This window comes from Callithrix jacchus, chromosome X (assembly GCF_049354715.1).
Source record: "Callithrix jacchus isolate 240 chromosome X, calJac240_pri, whole genome shotgun sequence".
Classification (NCBI taxonomy): domain Eukaryota; kingdom Metazoa; phylum Chordata; class Mammalia; order Primates; family Cebidae; genus Callithrix; species Callithrix jacchus.
In genome coordinates this window covers 149,577,831-149,589,285 of record NC_133524.1, presented here as the reverse complement: position 1 = coordinate 149,589,285, position 11,455 = coordinate 149,577,831, and the positions used below count along the sequence as shown (strand labels likewise).

The 11,455-nt window shown below is 40.6% G+C and overlaps 1 pseudogene; it reads right to left on the bottom strand.

The window, feature by feature from the left end:
- Window positions 1-2,400: 2,400 nt before the first annotated feature.
- LOC100408277 (large ribosomal subunit protein eL20 pseudogene) lies at window positions 2,401-2,987 on the bottom strand (annotated as a pseudogene).
- Window positions 2,988-11,455: the final 8,468 nt, after the last annotated feature.

The following is an 11,455-nucleotide window of genomic DNA, read 5'->3' as shown; positions in this document are numbered from 1 at the left end:
CCCGGCTCCCCAGAGCGCCTCCCTCACACCCCGTGGAGATTTCCACAGCTTTCCTCACCCCAGAGCCAAGTCTGGCCTCACATGATGCCAGTTTCTCCTTGTAGTTCTTTCAATTATTGCTTTATGTATTTGTAAGTTATGTTATTCAGTGTGTATGAGTTTAGAATTGATGTATATTTTAAGTTGAATATTTGATCAATGCTGTTCCCTTATAGTCTACTTGGTCTGATATTAACATGGTAACTATAAGGTTTTTTTTTTTTGTTAACATTTGACTGGTATATCTTTTTCAATACTTTTCCGTTCAAATTAAAATTTTGTTTTTTATTGAGGTACAATTCACATACCACAAAACAAACATCGTCTGCATTTGCACCTCCCCCAGTGCCTGGCAACCACTCATTGACTTTCTATCTCTGTGGATTTGCTTATTTCAATATTTCCAATAAATGGAATCACACCATACCTGGCCTTTTGTGTCTGGCTTACACTTACAATGATGTTTTCAGGGTTCATCCGTATTGTAGCCTGGATCAGTACTTCATTCCTTTTTACAGCTGAAGAATATTTCATCGTATGGATAACACATTTTGTTTCCACTTTTAGCTACTGTGAATAATGCTGCTATGAATAATTGTGTGCAAGTTTTTGCGTGGACATGTATTTTCAATTGTCTTGAGTAGATACCTAGGAGTAGAATTGCTGGGCCATATGGTAACTCCATGTTTAACTTTTGAAGGAAATGCCAAGCTGTTTTCCAAAGCAACGGCACCATTTTCCATTCCCGCCGGCAATGCATGAGGGCTCCAATTTCTCTACATCCTTGTCAACACTTGTCATTGTGTGTGATTTTTCAAATAGCAGTCCTAGTGTGTGTGAAATGGTATCTTACTGTGGTTTTGATTTGTATTGCTCTAATGACCAGTGATATTGAGCATCTTACTAGTTATTTGCATATCTTATTTGGAAAAATGTTTATTCAATCATTCTGTTCATTTTTTTAATTGGATAGATAATTTGTCTTTTGTTGTTTTTGTTTTGCATGACTCCTCATTCTTATGAGACTAAGGATAATTTGTCTTTTTATTGTTGAGTTGTAAGGGTTCTTTATGTATTCTGGATATTAGATCCTTATCAGATACATGATTTGTAAACATTTTCTCTCATTCTGTGGATTATCTTTTCACTTGATAGTGTCTTTTGATGCATATGTGTGTGTGTGTGTGTGTGTGTGTGTGTGTGTGTACATATATATAGTTTCACTCTTGTCATCCAGGCTGGAATGCAGCAACATATGATCTCGGCTCAATGCAATCTCTGCTGCCTGGGTTCAAGCTATTCTCCTGTCTCAGCCTCCCAAGTAGCTGGGATTGCAGGTGCCTGCCACCATGCCCAGCTAATTTTTTTGTATTTTTAATAGACATGGGGCTTCCCAATGTTGGCCAGGCTGGTCTTGAACTTCTGATCTGCCCATCTTGGCCCCCCAAAGGTCTGGGATTACAGGTGTGAGCCACCGTACCTGGCCAGAGAGTGTTGCTGTGTTAAAACAATATTGTTTCCAATCCATGAACACAGAATATAATTCCACTTATTTTGTTCTTTAATTTTTTCGACAATGTTTTACAGTTTTCAGTGTATACATCTCACACTTCTTTTGTTAAATTTATTTGTAAATTTTATTCTTTTTATGCTCTTATAAACAGAATTGTTTCATAATTTCATTTTTGAATTGCTCATTAAAATTATATAGGAATAACCATTTTGTTGGTATATTGATCTTGTATTATGTGACCTTGCTAAAGCCTTTATTAGTTCTCCTTTGCACTGTCTCTCTCTTTTTTTGGGAGTAGGGACCAGGGTCTTGCTGTGTCACCCAGGCTAGAGGCTGGAGTGCAGTGGTACCATCATAGTTCATAGCAGCCTTGAACTCCTGGGCTCAAGGAAATCCTCCCCCTTAGCCTCCTGAGTAGCTGGGACTTACAGGAGCATGTCACCATGCTTGATTTTATTTTATTTTATTTTATTTTATTTTATTTTATTTTTAGAGATGGGGTCTCACTATGCTGCCCACGCTGGTGTTGAACTGCTGGCCTCAGCCTCCCAAAGCACTGTGATTATAGGCATAAGCCACCATGCCTCGGCCTTTTTATTAGTTCAAACAGGTTTCATTTGTGTGGATTCTTTGTGATTTTCTACATACTTATTCCTTTCCAATTGGGATGCTTATAATTTCCGTGTTTCCTTCCTTTTCTTTCTTTTTGTTTCTCTCACTTATTGCACTAGCAAAAACCTCCAATACTACATTAAATACAAGTGGTAAAAGAATCCTTTCCTTGTTCCTAATCTTAGAGGGAAAACATTAAGTATGATGTTAGCTGTGTATTTTTCATAGATGCCGTTTATCGTCTTGAGTATCTTTCATTCTGTTCCTAGTTTGTAGAAAAGTTTTTTTTTAAGTGGGGCTTTCCTGAATGTATCTGGGCCGCCCCCTAGTAGAAGTGTTGGGCCTCTTGGTGGTCAAGCGCACCTTGTGCTGATGGAGCAGGAGTCTGTGGGGCAGCGGGAATTTGATCTTGGAGTCGTGCAACTGCTTGATGGCCAGTGACACTTACTGGCTGTGATCTCCTCCACCTTCATGATGTGGATGGAGTGGGCTTGGGCACGGGCTGGGTGCCCATGTCTCGGTAGCACTGGGTGACAGTGCCTGCGATGGTCAGGTCCCGGTATTCCCGTACATGTTGTGGATACTGCTCCTGGAGTCATAGTGCACCCAGATGATGAAGTTCTTCACCGGCAGGGGACACTTCTCAAACACCTGCCCACAGCAAACAATCTCCCCTGAAGACTTCTTCATCTTCTTTAACTGAAATACAAAGTACCAGGAGTGGGACTTGGTGATGACATGATGAGGGGCAGCGTGTAGCATTTGGGGTGGGCAGGCAGCGAGTCATCACCTTGTACTCTCATAGTGTCTCCAAGGCCTTCATGGTGACCTCTCCACGCTCACCGCCACCAGCAAAAGGACTGTTTGTTTTTAAATCATGAATGGATGTTAGATTCTGTCAAATCTTTTTATGCATCTATTGAGATGATCATGTGGTTTTTGCCTTTTTTCTGTTAATATATTACACTGCTTTTCAGATGTTAAATCGAGCTTGTATTCTTGGTATAAATCCCAGCTGATAATGGTGTATAATCCTTATATGTTGCTAGATTTAGTTTTTAAATATTGTGTTAAAGATTTTTGCATCCATGTTCATGAGGGATATTGGTATGTGTTTTTTTCCATGTGATATTCTTGGTATAAGGGTTATACTGGGCTGATAGAATGACATGGAAAGTGTTCCTACTCCTCTATTTTTTTTAGTTATTTTTTTTTAAATTTTTTATTGGATTATAGGTTTTGGGGTACATGAGCAGAGCATGCAAGACAGTTGCGTAGGTACACACATGGCAGTGTGCTTTGCTTTTCTTCTCCCCTTCACCCACATTTGGCATTTCTCCCCAGTCTATCCCTCCCCACCTCCCCCTCCCACTAGCCCTCCCCTTTTCCCCCCAATCGACCCCAGTGTTTAGTACTCCCCTTTCTGTGTCCATGTGTTCTCATTTTTCATCACCCACCTATGAGTGAGAATATGCGGTGTTTCATTTTCTGTTCTTGTGTCAGTTTGCTGAGGATGATGTTCTCCAGATTCATCCATGTCCCTACAAACGACACGAACTCATCATTTCTGATTGCTGCATAATATTCCATGGTGTATATGTGCCACATTTTTCCAATCCAGTCTATTATCAATGGGCATTTGGGTTGATTCCAGGTCTTTGCTATTGTAAACAGTGCTGCAATGAACATTCGATAGAGTTCACCAGTGAAGCCATCTGGGCTTGGATTTTCATTTACTAATTCAATTTATTTGTTCAGATTTTTAACTGATTTTAAAGTCAGTTTTGGTCATGTATCTTTCTAGGAATTTGTCAATTTCATCTGAGTTGTCCAATCTTTTTGTCATTAAGTGGTCAAGCATTGTCTTATAATCCTTTTAATTTCTATAGGTCGCTAGTAATTCCCTCCTTTTCTCTTCTTGATCTTGGTAATTTGATTCCCTTTTCTTTTTGGTCACTCTAGACAAGATCAGTTTTCCTGATTTTTCAAAGTGCTGATTCTGGTTTTCATTGATTTTTATCTATTGTTTTTCTGCTTTCAATTCCATTAGTTTCCATTATCTTTATTCCTTTCTTCTGCTTGCTTTGGATTTAGTATGCTCTTCTTTTTCTAGTTTGTCAAGGTAGGTTATTAATTTGAGATTTTTCTTTTTTTGCTGGTATACGCATTTAAAGCTCTAAGTTTCCTTCTAAGTAGTGATTTAGCTGCATTCCATAAATTTTGTTTGTTTCTTTTTTTTTTTTTTGCCTCATCTGGTATATAAACTTTGATATGTTATGTTTTCATTATAATTCTCTTCTATAAGTCTTTTCTAATTTCCCTTATTTTTCCTTTGACTTGTGAGTTATTTAGAAGAGTGTTATATAATTTCCAAGTATTTTGGATTCCCTAGGTTTCTCTCTTTTTGGATTTATAATTTAACTCTGTTGTGGTCAGAGAACACATATTATATAAATTCCTTTAAATATATTGAGACTTGTTTTCTGACCTAGGTATGGTGTATCCTGGAGAATGTTCCATGTGTACTTGAAACAAATGTATATTTGTCAGTTATTGAATGGTGTATTCTATAGGTATCAGTCAGGTCAAATTTGTTTATAGTGTTGTTCAGATTTTCTGTATCCTTGCTGATCTTCTATCTAGTTCTATCATCTATTGAAAATAGGGCATTGAAATGTCCATGTGCTATATTTGAATTTTCTTGTCTTCCTGTCAATTCTATCAGTTTTTGTTTCATGTCTTTTGGGGCTGTGTTGTTAGATGCATATATGTTTATAATTGTTTCATCTTCTTGATGAGTTGACACATTTATCATTTTGAAATGTCCCTTTTTTCTTTAATAATATTTTTGTCTTAAAGTTTATTTTATCTGATATTAATATAGCCACTCCAGCTCTCTTGTGGTTACTGTTTTCATGCTATATCTTCTTTTGTCTTTTTACTTTCAATCTATTTGGATCTTTGAATCTATGATTTTGTCTCTTGTAAACAATATATAATTAGTTGAATCTGATTGTTGATTGGGGTGTTTAGATCATTCACATTTAATGTAACTATGGATATGGTTGGATTTACACACTTGCCAGTTTGCTATTTGTTTCTTGTGTGCCTCAGGTCTTTTTGGTTTTTGTCTTGTTTCTTGACTGCCTTCTCTTGCTTTAAATATTGTTTTAGTTTTCCATTGTATTTCCTCTGTTGATTTTTCTTTTTTTGAGACAGAGTCTCACTCTGTCACCCAGGCTGCAGGGCCATGGCATGGTCTCAGCTCACTGCAACCTCTGCCTCCTGGGTTCAAGCGATTCTCCTGCCTCAGCCTCCCAAGTAGCTAGGATTACAGGCACCCACCACCACACCCGGCTAATTTTTGTCTTTTTAGTAGACCCTAACCTCAGGTAATCTGCTGGCCTAGTCTCGAGCTCCTGACCTCAGGTAATCTGCCCGCCTTGGGCTCCCAAAGTGCTGGGATTACAGGAGTGAGCCACCATGCCCAGCCAGATTTTTGTAGTTTTAGTAGAGACGGGGTTTTACCATGTTGGCCAGCTGGTCTGGAACTCCTGACCTCAAGCGATCCACCTGCCTCGGCCTCACAAAGTGCTGGAATTACAAGCGTGAGCCACTGTGCCTGGCCAATTTTCCTCTGCTGATTTTTAATTACATAGTTTGAGTTATTTTTACATTATGAGTCTTAACTAATCACAATCCATCTCACATGAATACTCAATTTTGGTGAAATATGGAGACTTTGCCCCAGTATGGCTACATTCTTTTCCTCTTCTTTTGTGCTAAAAATGTCATGTATATTACATCTGCATAGGTTGTAAACCCTGAAATACAGTGTTATACCTATTTTTTTTTTTGAGATGGAGTTTTGCTCTCGTTGCCCAGGCTTGAGTGCAATGGCATGATCTCACCACAATCTCCGCCTCCTGGGTTCAAGTGATTTTCCTGCCTCAACCTCCTGAGTAGCTGGGATTACAGGCATGCACCACCATGCCTGGCTAATTTTGTATTTTTAGTAGAGACGGGGTTTCTCCATGTTGGTCAAGCTGGTCTTGAACTCCCGATCTCAGGTGATCCGACCACCTTGACCCCCTAGAGTGCTGGGATTGAGCCTCCACGCTCGGCTCATTACACCTATTTTTTAATGCAATATTATGCTTTAAAAAGAAGTTACGACAAGAAATGAATAAAAATATGTCGAGAGGCTTTTATATTAGCTCACTTTTTAATTATTTTTTCTGCTCTCCATTTCTTACTTGGAATTCCAGTTACTAACTGGTGTCATTTCCTTTCAGCCCGAAGGACTTCCTTGAGTATTTCTTGTAAGGAGGCATACTAGCAATTAATAATGTCAGCCTTCGTTTATCTGGGAATGTCTTTTTTTAAACCTTCAGTTTTTCTGTTTTTTTTTTTTTTTTTTTTTTTTTTTTTTTTTTTTGGAGACAGAGTCTTGCTCACTGCAAGTTCTGCCTCCTAGTTTCAAGCGATTCTCGTGCCTCAGCCTCCCAAGTAGCTGGGATTAGAGGTGTAATACCACCACGCCTGGCTAATTACTGTATTTTTAGTAGAGACGGGGTTTCATCATGTTGGCCAGGCTGGTCTCTAACTTCTGACCTCAGGTGATCCGCCCACCTTGACCTCCCAAGGTGTCATCACAACTGTAATCTCAGCACTTTTGGAGGCCGAGGCAGGCAGATCATTTGAGCCCAGGAGGTTGAGACTGCGATGAGCTGAGATCACACCACTGTACTCCAGCTTGGGTGATAGACGAGACCCTGTCTCAAAACACATTTTTTTCTTTCAACACGTTTACTTTGTCATTCCATTCCCTTCTGGCTTCCATTGTTTCTGATGAGAAGTCAGATGTTAATTTTGTTGTCTTTCCTTTCTATATGGGTTATTTTTCTCCTGCAATAATACTTGCAAAATTGTCTGTCTTTGGCTTTCAATCATTTAACCATGAAGTGTCTATGCGTGGCTCTCTTTGTGTTTATGTTACTTGAGGTTAATAGAATTTCTTGGATCTGATGAATGCTTTTCACCAAACATTGGAAGTGTTTAGCCATTATTTCTTCAAAGATTTATTCTGCCCCATTCTCTTTCTCCTCTTCTTCAGAGCCTCCAATTGCACATATCAAAATATGTGTTCCGTTTTAAGTCTGTTCTGCTTTTATTTGTTATCAGGACAGACTGATGACTTCCGGGATCCTTACATGCTGGACCAGAAACTGAAACTCCTTTGGTTCTGTTTTCATTGGCCAATTTTTCTTCTCATTATGGGTCACTTATTTTTTTTTTGAGACAGGGTCTTGCTGTGTCACCCAGGCTGGAGTGCACTGGTGCGACCACGGCTTACTGCAACCTCCTGAGCTCAGGCAATCCTCTTGCTGCAGCCTCCTGAGTAGCTGGGACTGTAGGTGTGCACCATAATGCCTGGCTAATTTTCTCTATTTTTTGTAGAGATGGGGTTTTGCCAGGCTTCCCAGAGTGGTCTTGAACTTCTGGGCTCAAGTGAATCATATGGCTCACATTTTTATGCCTCTTCTGCCTCAATCAGAAAGCTGGGACATAGGGCTCGTCTAGTCTGTTTTCTTCCTTCACTGGCTGTTTATGGTGAGACCTGTTCTTCCCTCACATTGACTTTACGTTTTGTTAAGACAAATATGCATGTTAAATTTTTTAGAGTAACTAGAATATAAATAGGATGTGCTACTTCCAAACTAGTAGAGGAAAATAGCAAATAATGAAGGAAAATATCCACTAATCAAAACAAAAGTCAAATAAGGGAAATAAAGAAACAGAAACATTGGAATAAGTAGTAAGTATAACATAATATGTTAAAAATAGATCCAAAAAGCATTAAGCAGTCCTTTCTGGTCCTGTCCTTTAGATGCATCTCTTGTAAACAGCTTATAGCTGGATTTTTAAAAAATCCTGTCTAACTGGATAATTTACTTATTTTGCTTAATGCTTAATGTGAGGGAATAACAGGTTCAGAATTACTGTCTCACCATAAACAGCTAGAAACTTGGCCAAATATATGAAATCCATTGTTTTCAGATGGGGGACAGCAACCATTGAAGGACTAGTTCCCGAGAGAAAGACAACAGACTACGCGAGCCCTATGTCCCGGCTTTCTGACTGTGGCAGAAGAGGCATAAAAATGTGAGCCATCATGAGAAGAAAAATCACCCAACAGAAACTGACCCAGGAGAGTTTCTGTTTCTGGTCCAGTGTGTCACGAGGCCAGAAGTCATCAGTCTGTTCTAAGAACAAGTAAAAGTGGAACACACTTAAAATCAGCAACTCCTCTTAGATTTATCAGAGAATTGAAGTCACCAGGCTAACTGCTGCTCCCAAAACTGGGAGACAGGTGGGCACAGAGAATCACAACTTAGCAGTGCTGGCACAGGAACACCTGAACTGCAATTGCTGAATTGCTGGAGACTCAGTGTGAACAAGTCTGAGAGTTAGAATTCCGGGGTGGGGGCAGTCTTAGTGGGGCTCCTATACTGTTGTAAGTTTTACCTTCAGGAGCTCAACCAGGTTCTCACAGTGAGAAAAATCTCATCATGCTTCTGGCAGGGGAAGGGGAAGATGGCCATTTTGAAATATGCCCAGAGTATTCTGTTCTTAACTAGGCCTGCCCTCAAGATTAACCCTTACCAGGCCCAACCTATTAGGGTTTTGCCAGAGCCGAACTGACCTGAGGGAAAGGAAGGGAAGGGAAATACCCAACTCAGCCTCTTGTAGCCCGCCTGGCCCACCTAAGTGGGGTACAATCTGGGAAGCATTGGTGAAATTCACAGTCTGGGGGCATAGGCACACCCAAAGGTGGAAACCTAATTATAGAGTTCAATGCTTTTCCTCCCTCCATATCATTCTGGCCCATTTGCAGCAGGTCCTTTTGCTCAGTATGTGTCCAGCTTTTGACAAAGAAAACAAAAAACCAGACAAGACATACTAAATGCCAAAAAACACAGTTCAAAAAGATAGAGCCAGTACCAGAAGCAGACTCAACTATAACAGGAGTGTTGGAATGATCAGACCAGTAGTTTAAAATATATATGATTAAAATGCTAAGGGCACTAATAGAAATAGGAGACAATATGCAAGAACATGGCCACAATTAGCTGCAAGGGAGGATGGGAAATAAAGTTTCTAGGTGTCAAGCCATATACACTATTAACCTTTGGACACTATTTCTAAAAAGGAGAAGCTGAGAATGGATACTGGGGGACACTTAGCAATCTCTTCCATAGTGCCTTCCATCAGTTTTGGAACATTCTCGGACATTCTTTATTAAAATATTTTATATTCCCTATTCTCCTTTCTCTTCTAGAAATTCAACTATATATATGTGTGACCTATCTTCTTCTCTCTCTGTGCTGCATTCTGGGTAATTTCCTTAAATTCATCTTCCAGTTCACTATTTCTTTCTTCAGCTATGTTTAATATGCTGTTTAAACTTTAAAGGTCCAATTTCAATGATCATATTTTTAATTTCTAGGAATTCTTTTTGCTTTTCTTTCAAGCATGCCTAGTCATTTTATATTCTTTTTTTTTTACAGTTTCAATACTTCCTTTTATTTCTTTAAACATATTAATTATACTTATATTCTTTGTCATATAATTTCAAAGGCAGGACCTTGCAGGACTGATACTCAAATTCACATGTTGAATGTTTCTATAACTCATGGTGGCTTGTTTCCTTGCACATTTTGGGATTTTAAAAAATTACATATTTTGGAATTTTCTATAGAAATGCTTTGAGGCCTGTGTTTACAGGGCATCCCTCTCTCCACAGAGGATTTGTACTTGCTTATGCTGGTCTCTCTGGAGCAATGGGACCTATGGACCACTTCATTTAGAACTTAAATAGGCCAGGTGCGGTGGCTCATTCCTGTAATCTCAGCACTTTGGGAGGCTGAGGCACCGCACCCAGCCTATTTAAGCTTTATATTAAGACCTTGTTTCTAAAATAAAAACTTAAAAATGTATTTTATTAATGTTTTAAACTTTGCTATGTTTACTGGGCTGTCACAATCTAAGTGAATAGTCAAATGCAGCAACCACATCACTATTTCTTTTCTTTTTTTTTTTTTTGAGACAGAGTCTTACTCTGTCACCCAGGCTGAAGTGCAGTGGAGGGATCCCAGCTCACTGCAACCTCCGCCTCCCGGATTCAAGTGATTTTCATGCCTCAGCCTCCCAAGTAGCTTGGATTACAGGCATGTGCCATAATGCTCAACTCATTTTTTTTTGTATTTTTAGTAGAGAAAGCGTTTACCCATGTTATCCAGGCTCGTCTTGAGCTCCTGACCTCAGGTGATCCACCTGCTTTGGCCTCCCAAAGTGTTGGGATTACAAGCATGAGTCTCTGTGCCTGGCCAGACCACTGTTTTCTGTGGCTGCTGTAATAAATTACCACAGAGTTACTGGCTTACAACAACACAGATTTCATGCCATCCAAAATAGATTTCACTGGACTGAAATCAAGGAGTTGGTGGGCTGCGTTCCCCTGGAGGGTCCTGGCTCCTGGTCTGGACCAGAGGATTCACATCATTTCTCAGCTCATTTATGCACCTGCCTTTAGATCGGCCCAACATCTTGCAGGTTCTGGGCCATGTTGCTCCAAAAACCTGCATGAGACCCCACCAGCTATGGTGTGGAGAAGGTGTTGCCAGTGTCCCTTTAGGTGGACCATTGGTCTTCGTGGGGGTCTTCTAGTCCCCAGCCTGGGCCTTTGCAGCCCAAATCCCACGGTCAGAGAACCACAACATTCACATGTGCCAGTCTGCCATGCCCCTTCCGGTCACCCTTAGGATGCCACCCGCTAGGGCGGCCCTTGGGAGGCTCTAGGTAGGTCTTGGGAGTGACTTGGCTGGTGTCTCAGGGATCAGCTGTGAGTGCTGGGTCTTCGCTCGTCTGCTCTGTCCACGGCACGGGACACCTATGTTGTCACTGTTGCATTTATCATTTCTTTCCCCTCTGGAAAACCTGCTCTGAGCAGGCAGGGTTCACTGCTGCAACCTGGTGCCCAGGACAGAGTGTGGCACAGACTACGGCTTCAAATGGCGGAGCATGAACGAGTGAGTCAAATCTTGGCCAGTGGGCAGTACAAGCACCAGATGGGAAATGGTAACATGGGGGGAGTGGGGTCGCACTCGAGTCCCTGGCCAGCCTGGCACACACCCCTTTCTACCATGGACAGTCCAGAGAGACCAAGAGGGCCTCCTTCCCCACCTTCCCCTAAACCCTCCAAGGCGCTCAGGAGGTAGCTTCCCTCTG